At 45.5% G+C, this 13485-nt stretch overlaps 1 long non-coding RNA gene across 1 annotated transcript; it reads left to right on the top strand.

Moving 5' to 3' along the window:
• Positions 1-9026: 9026 nt before the first annotated feature.
• On the top strand, positions 9027-13045 carry LOC135373297 (uncharacterized). The gene is made up of 5 exons (XR_010416409.1): positions 9027-9123; positions 9180-9270; positions 9341-9463; positions 12192-12318; positions 13022-13045. It is a non-coding gene; the product is annotated as an uncharacterized LOC135373297 (long non-coding RNA).
• Positions 13046-13485: the final 440 nt, after the last annotated feature.

The following is a 13485-nucleotide window of genomic DNA, read 5'->3' as shown; positions in this document are numbered from 1 at the left end:
CATGACAGGTAATAATTTCACAACAATAATTTCTGTTTACAGGAGGTTGTTTGATAGTCTTTAATGAACTGATATATCATCAATGCTTCTTTACACGTCCCTTAAATATGAAGAAAACAGTCGCCATAAAAATACAGACACACAACAGCAAATTACACCAGGATCAAGATCATGCTGAAAGCTTACTCCGTACATTTTCTGTACTACAGCAAACAAGGGCAGGCGTCACAGCCAGCGTAAAAGACATTCAGTATCAAATAATGCAATTTTGCAAGCTGTAAGCCAGTACACATTAGATTCAGTCACATCAAGTGGTTCACAACCTCAACGAAACCACCAGGAAGTGAACAATCAGTTATATCTGTGACATGACACTGAGAGAAAATGTGGGATTGCATAAGATCATACTCAAGAGAATGAGAAGGTATTCCGAAAACATCAATCAGGCGGTATTTAATATAGAGGCCAGTTTTTCATAAAAATACATACTCTCTTTCTATGACCTGTTCGTGTATGACATCAAACCAGTTCAGTGTTGCTGCACATATTTTCAGGCAAAAATTGAGCATGGACACTAAGCACTGACGTGCTGTGAAGGGACTATCACACAGTATTTGTAGCAGTTAAACTCCTTCCATGTGTCAGATAAGAGAAATACAACTGTGCATACAATGTAACATTGTACTTCTTGGTTCTGAACTGTACATGGTCGTTCCTGGTGCATGACCGCTCAGCACACGTTGTAAAAATGTCTGATTCTTCCGAACACGTCTCCACTGGTCAAGACAAATGAATTTTTCCTCCGTGATTTGTCTATTGCAGTGCTACAGTATGTGAATGTCCCAACTGTCACTTTTTTGGATTTCATGCTACCTTCTACTTGTCCCCACTTTCCATGGAGGATTATGCTACCATGCATTGATGCCGCCTTCCTCAGGTTATACCCTTTCAGCAGGGACCTAACCAAAAGCCTGAGTTTCTCATTTTGCCAATGAGAGGTCATGAACAAAATCTGCGGAAGGCTCTGTAAGATGCAGAACTCCTCCACGATCTGTGTGTGAGCATACCTTGTTCCATTTACAAATCTGACAAGCTTCCCATTAACAGATTCAAATGGGAAAGTTGAAAAACCCCACAGAGGTCCACATTCTTTTACATGATCAACCATGTGGAGGAGGATGTGAGCATTGTACGTCATGCTGTGAATGCCATACAGATGTTGATACTGTAGTGTCTTTCGGTGAGGAACAACGCACTCCGAAATGTGGAACGAGCTTGTTTATTGCAGGTACGACACGAGCAGAACCGGCTCCTAGTACACCCGGCTGCAGACTGCGCAAAAATAAACCCGCAGCTGCATTTTATCGCCAAGCCATGAAGGCGCGAAACAGTTAACAAGGCCGCGTACAAACTGATAAGATATCACACTACCACCACCCTAAGAAAAAAATAACTTTGCGCGAATAATGTATCCAATATTTCAAAAACCCGCATGCAAACTTTCATGCACATTTAAATACTAGAGCCCAGTTCATGTGGATTCATAACGTTGAGGGGGTCGACGCTCACGAAGTGGATATCTTCTTGCTTGTACTGGAGTTGGCGTCTTCTCGGTCACCGGTGTCTCGGAACATGGGCCAGTGGAGATTGCAGGCATGAGATACGACGATTCTGCCATGTAGATCTGCCGAAGATTCTGTTCGAGCTTGAGCCGCGACAACCTGGTCAACGTGTCTTCTCCACACGAAAGTCCCATGCTGTGTGATCACTTTCACTTTGTATGACACAGGCCCAGTCTTGCTGATAATAAAGCCATGAACCCATTTCTTCCCACTCCGGTAGTTCCTTACTCGTACCGAATCACCAACCTGAACACATCCGTTCTTGAGGGTTTCGCTTTAAAATTTGCGTTTGTTGTTTCTGAGTTACGACAGGTTTAACAGAAGGCCTAATGAGGTCTAGTCTCGTTTTTAACGTCCTTCCAAGCATTAAAGATGCAGGTGATTGAGAAGTTGTAGCATGAGGGGTGTTCATAAGATAAAAGTAGGTTGGCTAGCCTCACCTCCAGCGACTGGCTACGATCCTTTCTTAGACCCTCTTCCAAGGTCCTCACAAACCGTTCTGCCAATCCGTTTGTTGACGGGTGGTAAGGTGCTGACGTCACATGCCGGACACCATTCTGCTTTAGGAACACCTGGAAAGATTCTGAACAAAATTGTGGCCCCTTGTCCGTAACAATTGTTCTCGCAATTCCCCAACGAGCAAATAGTTCACGCACACACTGAACTGTCATTTCAGCACTCGTTGATCCAGGTACAAACACCTCCGGCCATTTAGAATGGGCGTCAACTGCCACCAAAAAATTCTTGTTCCGGAACGGTCCGGCATAGTCCAGGTGGACACGTTCCCAAGGTTCCGACGGCCACACCCACGGATGCAGCGGAGCTTTCGCTGGTAAGGGACGCTGGTCCTGGCAGTCGTCACACTCCTTCACCATGCGCTCCAAGTCGAAGTCGATACCTGGCCACCAGGTATAACCTCTGGCGATCTCCTTCATCCGAACGATTCCTGGGTGTCCAGAGTGTAGCTCTTCAAGCAGTCTACTACGTAGTTCCGCTGGAACCAGGATTCTCATACCCCACAAGATGTACCCTTGGTGTACCGTAAGTGCCGTCCTGTGCAGAAAGTAGGGCTTTAAAGCGTCATCGCAAATTGAAGGAGGCCATCCGTTTCGTATAAAGTTGGCCACAACACTCAGAATAGGGTCACGAGCAGTTTCCTTGGCAATTTCTGTGCTGCTCACTGGGAAACTTTGCAGTCGTACGGTATACAACGCACAGACCTCGTCGTCCGCACTTTCGGGATGCTTCTGCTTGAGCGGTAAGCGAGAGAAACTGTCCGCGACATAATTAGTGGAACCGCTTCTGTAGCGAAGTTCATACTGGTACGCTGCAAGAGTTAATGCCCATCTCTGTAGCCGTGCAGCGGCTATACTTGGGATGCCAGTTTTTGCACCAAATATAGTTTGGAGTGGCTTATGGTCAGTAAAAAGAACGAAATGCCGTCCATACAGGTAGTTGTGGAACTTCTATCCAAATATCAGTCCCAGAGCTTCTCTTTCCAAGTGACTGTAATTGGATTCTGCGACACTTAATGTATTTGAAGCGTAAGCGATCGGCTTAGCGCTGCCATCTGCTTGTATGTGCGACAGTACGGCCCATACACCATATGTTGATGCATCACACTCCAACTGCAACGGGATCTTCATGTCGTAGTGAACAAGGAGCGGGGGCCATGATAGGAGTTCCTTCACCTTTTTGAACGCCTGTTGGCACTGTTGGTTCCAATTCCATGCCACCTTAAGTCGTAAGAGTCTATGTAGCGGATACAAAACACTGGACAAATCTGGCATGAACTTCCCATAGATGTTAATCGCTCCCAGTAGCGAACGTAGCTGTTGCTTATCTGCCGGAGGCGGTGCGTGAAGAATTGCCTCTACTTTCTCCAGCGATGGCTTAATTCCTTCCGCGTTGATTACGTGTCCGAGGTACTGAAATTCGTTCTTGAAAAATTCGCATATATCTTTCTTTATCTTTACTCCTCGTTCTGCGGGGCGCTTCAGTACTGCTTCCAGATTCCGCACGTGCTCTTCTTGCGACCTTCCCATGATCAGGATATCATCTAAGTAAACAATGACACCCCTAAGGTCCTTCAGCATGTTTTCCCATTATCTTTTGGAACATTGCGGGCGCCGAGGTGATTCCGAACGCAAGGCGATTCACTTTGTATAATACCTTATGAGTGTTCAGCGTCAAGTACTCCCGTGACTGTTCATCGACTTCGACCTGAAGATATGCCCGGTTGAGGTAAATCTTCGAAAAATGCTTGCCGTCCGCAAGCGCTGCGAATATTTCGTCCAGTCTAGGCAAGGGGTACTTCTCAACTTCCAAAACTTGATTGACCGTTGTTCGGTAATCACCGCACAATCGAATTGAACCATCTCTTTTAACGACAGGTACAACTGGTGTTGCAAATGAACTACTACTGGTTGGCGTAATTACTCCGAGATTTTCCAGTTTACTCAATTCATTTTCCACGGCAGACTTGAGCGCAAAAGGCAAACTTCGGGCCTTTACAAACCGTGGTGTACTGCCCTCTCTGAGCTTGAGGGAGACTTGCTCACCTTTAATTCTTCCCAACCTGTCTTCGAAGAGTCGGCTGTACTTTTTGAACAATTGTTCCGTGGTGGACTTGATGTCGAGTGATATTGCATTCAGTTGCGTTCAGTCCACGCACAGTTCTCGCACCCAGTCCCGTCCTAGGAGAGGTACACCAGGCTCACGCAAGATGTGAAGTGGAAGGCTTCGTTGATTTCCGTTGTACTTCACGTCAACTATGACGCACCCACGAGGTGTAATCGTTTCTCCGGTGTATGTCCGCAACTTCAGTGCCGTGGGTGTCAACTTAAGGTCCGGGAAGCACTTCTGGTACTGCTGGAAAGACATAACGGAAACAGCGGCACCAGTGTCAATTTCCATCTTAACAGGAACATTCTCGATCACAACCGTTGCGCACATGGGGTCGTTCCTGCGTGTTTCCATTCGTAGGACCGCATTATTCAAGTCAAAGTTGTAATCTTCCCTCAAGTTGCGAAGATTCTGTCGTCCAGATAGCGGTTTTAACTTTGTTCGCGATCGGCACACTCGTCGACTATGGCCTCTCTTTTTACAGTTGTGGCAGACAGAATTCCGGAAGTTGCATGATTCACTGGAGTGATTGTTCGCACCGCATCGATAACAGGAAGACCTTTTCCTTGTCGACCTTATCAACTTTGTGTAGGGGTGGGGGCGTATCAGCTTCGTGGCATTCCGAGCCGCTTCGTGTACCCATTTCAAGAGGGAGTGCTTTTTCCACTGCTTTCTTAAATGTTAAAGACTCATCTTCGGTGAACAGACATTTTGAATATCAAGTCTTCGCAATCCGCGCACAAATCTGTCCCTCAAAACTTCCTCCAAGTTTGCCCTAAACTTGCAATCCTGGGCAAGTCTTTTCAATTCAGCGACAAACTGCACAATCGTCCGAGACTGTCCCTGGACGCACTTATGGAATTTCGCCCTTTCTGCTATCACTGATGGTTTCGGCGATAAATGGTCCCGCAAAGCAGTCATCAGAACTTCAAGAGTCTTGTTAGACGGTTTATCCGGAGCCAGTAAGGTTTTTAGCAGCGAACACGTTTTGGGTCCAATGATGCTAAGAAACGCGTCCACTTTACTGCCATCTTCAATTTTGTTAACTTTCAGGAACGAAAGCAAGCGTTCTTCGTAGGATATCCAATCCGATGTAGCTTCATCAAAATGTTCTACTTGCCCTATCGTAGTCATCCTGCACTGTGTCGTCGGGTTCGCGTTGTCGTTCCTCGCTTCTTCCTTTCCGTCGGTTGCTTCGTCTGCGCCGGTCATTCTCAGTGAAATCCCATCCTAGCGTCGCCAGATGTAGTGTCTTTCGGTGAGGAACAACGTACTCAGAAATGTGGAACGAACTTGTTTATTGCAGGTACAGGTCCCGACAAAAGTTTACGGAACACGCGAGCGGTGTATTTTGTCCTCGGTACGACACCCTAGCGGCAAGCGGAAACTGGCGAAATCAGGCCAGTTCACTGCCTCAGAGGGGTGGTCGACTGCACTCTTAGCGACACACAGCGGTAGTTTCGGTATGACTTCTGTTGTATGTGCCCGCAAAGTGAGTTGGATTTTACTGTTGTGCTCGCCAACAACACGTGATTCAACGATTGTTGAGACAGGGAGCTCGCCGCTATCATCGTGATAACAAGGATGAATCATAGTGGCAACACTTTACCGTGTATTGCTTTTATTGGAAAGCCAGGATATGTAGACAAGACAAAGAAAGGTATCTGGTAAAGAGTTGCCTTATTATGGACGACGCGTGACGAGCTGATAAACACTTGACGTTGACATTCATAATTGATTGATAAACAACTGACGTGAGTCACGAGTTGTTGACGAGCACAACAGTTTAATCCAACTCACTCCACGGGCACATACAACAGTAATCATACCGAAACTACCGCTGTGTGTCGCTAAGAGCGCTGTCGTCCACCCCTCTAAGGCAGTGAACTGGCCTGATTTCGCCAGCTTCCGCTTGCCGCCAGGGTGTCGTACCGAGAAGAAAATACACTGCTCGCGTGTTCCGTAAACTTTTGTCTGGACCTGTACGACATGAGCAGAACCTGCCCCTAGTACACCCGGCTGCAGACTGCGCAAAAACAAACCCGCAGCTGCATTTTATCGCCAAGCCATGAAGGCGCGAAACAGTTACAAAGGCCGCGTACAAACTGATAAGATATCACAGATACTCTTCCAGAAATTCCTCCATGGCTTTCTTTATATCCCCAATTCTGTCTATGGGGACACAGGACTGCAAGCAAAAACGCATTATGTGCACAAACTTGGCCCAGTTGTTGTAGTATGTCCTAGGTAGATATTCCTTCAAAACAACTGGTGAAAAATAGAGCAACCAGTCCCGCCACTCTGAGGCCTTCCAAAATTTCATCTCTGAAAGTGGCCTCGGGAGCCTACTCATCTTCCAGACTGGAGTGAACTGACGTAACCTCTCATTAATCTCTGGAATGTGACACCCGATGTTGTATGCATGACGTCTCTTATGAGCAAACCACATGAATGTTGTCGTCCTAACGAAGCCATTGCACACAGCGTGCATGTAATCTACTACAAATGAAGTGCAGAAACTGAAAAATGTCATGAAGAAAAGGACACACTGGGGCCCTTTATGCCCAGATGAGGCTCTCCCCTCTTTTGTGCTCGTTGTGCATTTTTCATGAAGCGTTCATGTGTCCTTGCCGTTGCTGTAGGCTTCTGCGTACCGTAGACACAGGTATGCCCCCTGCCTTTGTTCACCACTTCGCCACTGTGCTCACACCATGCACAGCCATGTGATCCATTGAACTGCACCATGTTCATGATCATGCATGAAGTGTCCACGATACATGGCCCTGCATAGACACGGCATGTTTTGTTCAATCCACTCTGTGTTGTCCAAGGTTGCTTTCGTTTATTCGACTCGAACACCTCGAGAGCCGAGGGAGGAGACTCTTGGTGGGCGAAAATGTCGCGGCGCGGCTCTCATGACGTCGCCCACGTGACACTAACTCCCGTTCTAAAATTCGAGGATTCAACACTAGATGTGCTCAAGAGTCGACTCGCAGCGACTCTCCTTTCGAGGTGGGTCGCTAGAGTCGATGACGTTCGATGGCTCTCATACGTCACGACTCCGACTCGCGGGTCGCGCGAGTTTAATAAACGAACACACCCCAAGTGACACCTTCTGAAGACAGACGGTTCATTGCCTGTGCAAATGGCTCCAGAAAGCTGTTCATGTTTGGCTTTTTCGTGCCAAACCACAATCCAAAAAGCAGCAATTTCTGAACCCTTTCTTTATAAGGGAGTTCATTAACCTGCAGCAGCAAGGGCCACACACTCTGTCCTGATGATTCATACAGAGGAACCCCATCTGTGTTCCATGTCACTGTTATATCGCCATCCGTCATTGACATCCTGTTGTATGCTGTACTTTGCGTGATATCGCTGACGTCGTAGGAGCAACTAGCACGACTATGTGAAAGCTTGCCGCTTAACAGCAGGTGCTTGATTTGGGTGTCAATGTCAAGGGTGAAAAAGAAAGAGCCAGATTCCAAAAGCTTGGCCACGTTGTGTGTTGAAGCACATTGAGGACACTGAACACACTCAGTTGTAGATGGTTCTGTGGTCAAGTACTCAGAGCATTCTTTGCAGCACACGTGGGTTGTCCTCTTGCATTTCAGACAAAGACGAAAAGCTCTTGACGAACAAAAACTTTGTCTTCGGAAATGTAGGTTCTTGAGGCATGTGGGCATCGAGCACTTGGAGCAGGCTCTGTTGCCTCCTTAGACGAATGGTGTCTTAGGCTATGTCTGGGCTTTCGACAGTTTCGATCCTGGGTAGAGTGGCTCTTCCTGAAAAGGTTATAATCATGAGTTAAAAAAAAAAGATCTGTGGTCACAATGGGTAATTAATTCCCAACTAAATGGTGTAAGCATTCCATCAATTAAAAGTTGGGCACGCTATACGAAAAAGAAAATGTCACCGCGATTCGAACTCAGTGGTGGGGGTTCGTGTTCATGGACGGAACCCCAGTACCACGGTATTTTGTTCAGTGTAGACATTACGTTTGGAACAACCTGGTCCCACTACGATATGGTGCTGAGCAACGAGCGAAACTTACCAGTTCGTTTCTCGGCTCCAAAACCTCTGCAGACTCAGAAGCGCCGCTGTCGTCGTCATCACTCAATGTAAAGTTGTCACTTGAATTTTCCTCCACTGCATTGGTGACCTCGTAATCCGAGGAGGAGACATCACATTCGTTACAGTTGTGAGCTCCACCACCCACCGCGGCATCGCACACAGCTGAGGTTTCACCACTGTGGATAGCCAGACGGGGCGTATCTTGTTCACTGTCCGAATCACATGTACTGCTATCAACGTCACAGATATTCGCTGTCCCTGATAGAGCATGACGTGCTATTTCGGAAGCTTTCAGCCTGTGTTTCGTGCGAACGGGAATGTCGCATGACATACATATGATACATACATGACATCATAGAGATACCGCTTGTAGCTTTTCACCTTAGACATGCTCGAGCATATTTATCAAGGCAGAACTTCCAGAACTTGCGCGGCTGCACTCTTTGATGCTGCGGCTACGACTTGGCTACATGCTCTGGCTTCAGATGTTTAGGGGCGCACACTGACTTTAACTATTGTCTTTGCGTCGAAATCCGTTTAATCTACGCGGCGGTCAATTACACATATTATTGTAAAAAATATATATTCGGAAGCAATCTTTCGATGTCGGAGTCAACGGCGATGCGACTGCTCGCACAGCCTCAATTTTCGCTTTGACATTTACCGTAGCCATAGCCATAGCGTGCAGCCAGTCAGAGGAAGGCGCAATTGACAACCTGCGTGGTACACGTCAGTGTGAAATGGAAGGATGGTGAACAACCGGCTATGGCTGAACTGTTAGACTGCGATAAGTGTTGTCAGAATAGTTCGCGTGAGTGTGAACGCATAATGAACGTTTAATTTACGATAGCATAATCGTAGGCTCAGAGAGAGTGATGGAGCGACGGCGGACGAGGCTTGCCAAAGGGCTGAAAACGACAAGTCAGTAGAGTCGCCATCGAAGGTTCAGAAGGTGAGTATTCGCTTTGTCATCACCTGTTCGTAGCAAAGTTGACATAACATGACTTACACCGTATGTACAGGTTACGTGCTCCCAGCGTGAAAGTTCGCCTGAATGTAACTGCAAATCAAAACAAAGGCTACAGGAGCTCAAGCCTATGTGGACACACTGGTCGAGCGACTGAAAGTGGCTGAGAACAACTATGGTATGTCAAACTTTGTATTAGCAGTCTTTAGTGGTTTTGCCATGGGTGCAGCCAGAGGTTATTATCTGTTTTCTTGTGATAAATAGCTTTTTGATGTTAACATGTACAGGGTGATTCACTAGCTACATCAGAACATGTCAAGTGTGACGAGTCTTCATATGTTGATACTTTCATACATCTCCAGACTCCTATCAAATGGTGCAGCAGTTAAGAAAAATAACCGGCAGGCTTGAATCATCAAAGCAAGGCGCAACTCCAGAGGCCGAAAAGGGTTTTTTTTTTTTCTGGCTTGTGTTGGTATTGTTTTTGTTTGCTCAGCTTTAGTACACTTGGTTTTGCTGTTACCAACAGTTCCGGATGCAAACTTGCTGGACTGGTCACTAAAGAGTTGTGGTACATATCATGCTTCTGCAGAAAACACACATAGTGTTATGACATATGATTGAGAGAATGTCATCAACCTGCATTTGCTCCTGTGGCTTTGTCTCACAGAATTATTCACATTGGCATGTCGTGTAAGCGTTAGAGATACAAAGCGGAAGTGAAGCTGCGTGCGACATCTAACACCATTGTTTTCTGTTTTTGTTTTACAATACTGTGAACCTGTAACCTCAGTACATTGGCAGGTATGGTGGTTGGTGCATGCAAAATGGTAAATGAAAATGAAGCGTTCACTAGTCCGTAATCTTGTTCACTGGCTTGACAGTGTCATTTCAACATGATTAAAACTTGGGCGCACTGGTGCATGCTACTAGAAATTATGGAAAACCTCAGCGTGAGGGTACTAAAAAAAGACTAAGGGACAACACAGCAACAGCACTGTGGTAGTTTTGGTGGTTTTTATCATTTTTAGTCGTAAAATTGGTTGTTGGTTGGTTGTTGGTTGTTGGTTGGTGGAGATAAAGTATGCAAGAGCATGACGCCTTAAATAAAAAATCAATAAAAACAACAGAACTTTGAACTATCAGGACCAACACCGGGCACCAGCTATGCAGATCACAGGTGTATCATCAGATAGTGCTTTTATGGCCTGTTAGTGTCCGTTGAAGGGGGTTTCACAGACTGCACAATAGTGCAACTGATGGGATGTGCTTTAATTGGGAAGTTTTTTTAAGGCTATGTCAATGCTTTCATCGAAAACTTTCCCTCCCTACCCCCTTATCTGCGCTTTTCAAATCCAATATGTTTGTGAGCCATTGTTATTGTTGTCTTTTATTGCCTGTGCAAGTGAACATAGGCAGTGGTGTCATGGCAGAGAAAGTGGTCCTGGAGCGGCTGCACTCCCATTGCCGGGGGGGGGGGGGGGGGGCACGCACCAAGTTTGCGAGAAGTCTACTGAATAATGTGTTTTCAGAAGATGAGCTCCGAGGGGAGTCCCTGTTCGGAAAGGGCTCTAATACAAATAAGGACGGGCCTACTAAGCCTCCACACACACACAGGCGGGAACACAGGCACTTGACCCAGTGCGGGTCAATGCAATCATTGGTATGTACACACTTGGTAGTTGAAAATTCATTGTACACCATTTCTCCTTAGAAGCTACCTGCAATGAGAGCCGTTTATAGAGAGAGTTTGGCCACTAGGAGGAGCCTAACTTAAAGCGCGTGATGCGACGTCACGGCTGAACGACCTCCCTCGTCGTGCTCCATTGTTATCCAGTCGTCAACCGGTCGCAGACTCCATATTGATGCTGACCGTTGTTTACAATCAAAGGAGAGAAGACACGTGCGTACTTCTTGTTTCGAAAGCCTTTCGTCTTTCAACTCTTTCAGTTCGGCAACAAAGCTCCCTTATCACTGGCGCGTGGGTCATAAGCCGGTTATTCCTGCAGATTACATTCAACGCGACCACGAAGCTGTCGACCAGCTCGCGGACAGCATCAATATGCGCGGACTAGATGGATGATAAGCGGATTCCGATCGGAACCGCTTATCATCCATCTAGTCCGCGCCATTCGTCCGCGCGAACTGAAAGAGTTCAAGGACGAAAGGCTTTCGAAACAAGAAGTACGCACGTGTCTTCAGGCTTTTTGGGCGGCGCAACGACGACTCTGACGTCAAAATAAGCTCCTCCCATGAGACGGCAAAAGATCAAAGAGTGGCCAAACTCTCCCTATAAATGGCTCTGCCTGAAATGAGTTCACTTATTGAAAGTTGCTAAACTATCAGAACAATATAACTGGTTTTGCGATGAGCCAGGTAGAACGCACAATACATGTTCTGCAGTGGGGTGCCCCAATATTTGTTTTCGAAGGAGTACAAGATAAACAAGAAAATACATAAAAATGGAAAATGTCACTTAACTAGTGACCACTTTCACGTCAGATTAGACAAATTAGTCACATGACCCTCCCCTACTTTTCTTAATATTTGGAGATAGTGATACTGTTGCAAACGATGGTAGCAGAGTGGATATTCCGGAGCAAATATTCTCCGCGTAAAAGCATTGGGGGAAATCAGAGTTAAGTCGATTTCACGCCTGCCATTTTTTATTTACAAAATTACAAAAAACTCTCTCGAGGTATTGTCATGGGCACTCATTTTCCTAACCATTTCATGTGCATGGAAATAAGACTACTGTCTGTAAAATTGTACATGTGTAATTTCTGTACCTCTTCCAAGAAATCATACGCTCGATATCTGATATTGCACTGTGTAACCTCAACATCAACCATTTAGTGACCTGCATAGCTTATACAATGATTAGTGACGTATCTTTTATTTTGCAGGTTATGTCTCCGGGAAGTTCGACACAACTGTGGTGCAGATAAAAAATAGCCTCTCATCTATGGTGTCGAGAGAAATAAAATAGTGTTCCAAGCATCATTCTTGATCCCCGAGCATGACTGTGGGCAGGTATAAGCATTGATTTATTCAGTCCTTTTGGTGATACTCATTTTTGGTTTACATGCACATACCGAGGTCCATCATGAGTCAATAATGTAAATATTGACTACACCCAACAAGCTTATGGGTTTGAATCAGGAACATCCAAGAAACACATAAAAAATCTAAGAACACACACCAGGGACCAATCGCTCCATGGTAATTCCAAGGAAACACATTAGAAACTCGCAAGAAAAGTACTCACCAGGAACCCATCAGAAACGCAGTGGCCAATTTTGATCAGAAACACATCAGAAACTCGTTAAAAAAATTCAATAGAAGTTCTGATGAGTCTGATGTCAAAATACAGTGCCTTCTCATCAGAAATTCATCAAGAATTTTTGTAAGGGACAGAGGATTTCAATTGCATACTTAATGGTTCACATCGTCTGTATTTTGAGAGAGGAGGCATAATACAGTTGAGGGACTTGTTTATTCCACTGTTTATCACGATGACGGAGTAGCATAACTGGTGTATAATTAATCTATTGAAGTGTGTGTAAATGTTAAGTATGCGACACAGTAATGGCCACCTTTTGTTCCCATACGGGGGTAAGCGTAGAGGATGTGTGATATTACTCATATTCAATGCAGATGCCGCGGATTCGAAAATATTCCAGAGATGATATTCTATATTTTCAATCAAATGCTGACAGTTGTGCTTTCCCTGTAGGAACGCGGTGAAACTGGACAAGCATCAGCCTACGGGAGACCAAGCAAAGCCTCGCGTCAATGCTTTCAAAAATAAATAAAGTAACTCAATAAAGGACACCTGTTCGCATGTGATTTTGCGTTCCTGTCCCTTAATACATCAGAGCAAATTGAATTAAATTTATTTGTGGCCAAGGCAACCTCCGAGAGAACGTACGAGCATGTGGAGGGGGGGGGGGTAGGAAGTAATCCAAAGAAACGTCAATGACTGTCAATAGATGTTCAAAGCCAAGCGTGTTCACTTTCAAAAGGAAGTCCTGAGCAGAAATGTGTTTTGAAATCTTTTGCACAAATGTCAGAGGGAAGTCTGTCACAATAACCATTACTTGTCCAAAGCAATTCGAAAGGATTTTCCATCCAATATCATATCTATTGACTCTTCTGACTTATTTCTATAGAATTTCTATAGCATGGTCAAATATTTTT

Source organism: Ornithodoros turicata, unplaced genomic scaffold (assembly GCF_037126465.1).
Source record: "Ornithodoros turicata isolate Travis unplaced genomic scaffold, ASM3712646v1 Chromosome23, whole genome shotgun sequence".
NCBI classification, from domain to species: domain Eukaryota; kingdom Metazoa; phylum Arthropoda; class Arachnida; order Ixodida; family Argasidae; genus Ornithodoros; species Ornithodoros turicata.
Note: the sequence above shows the minus strand (reverse complement) of the source record. Positions and strands in the feature narration are given on the sequence as shown.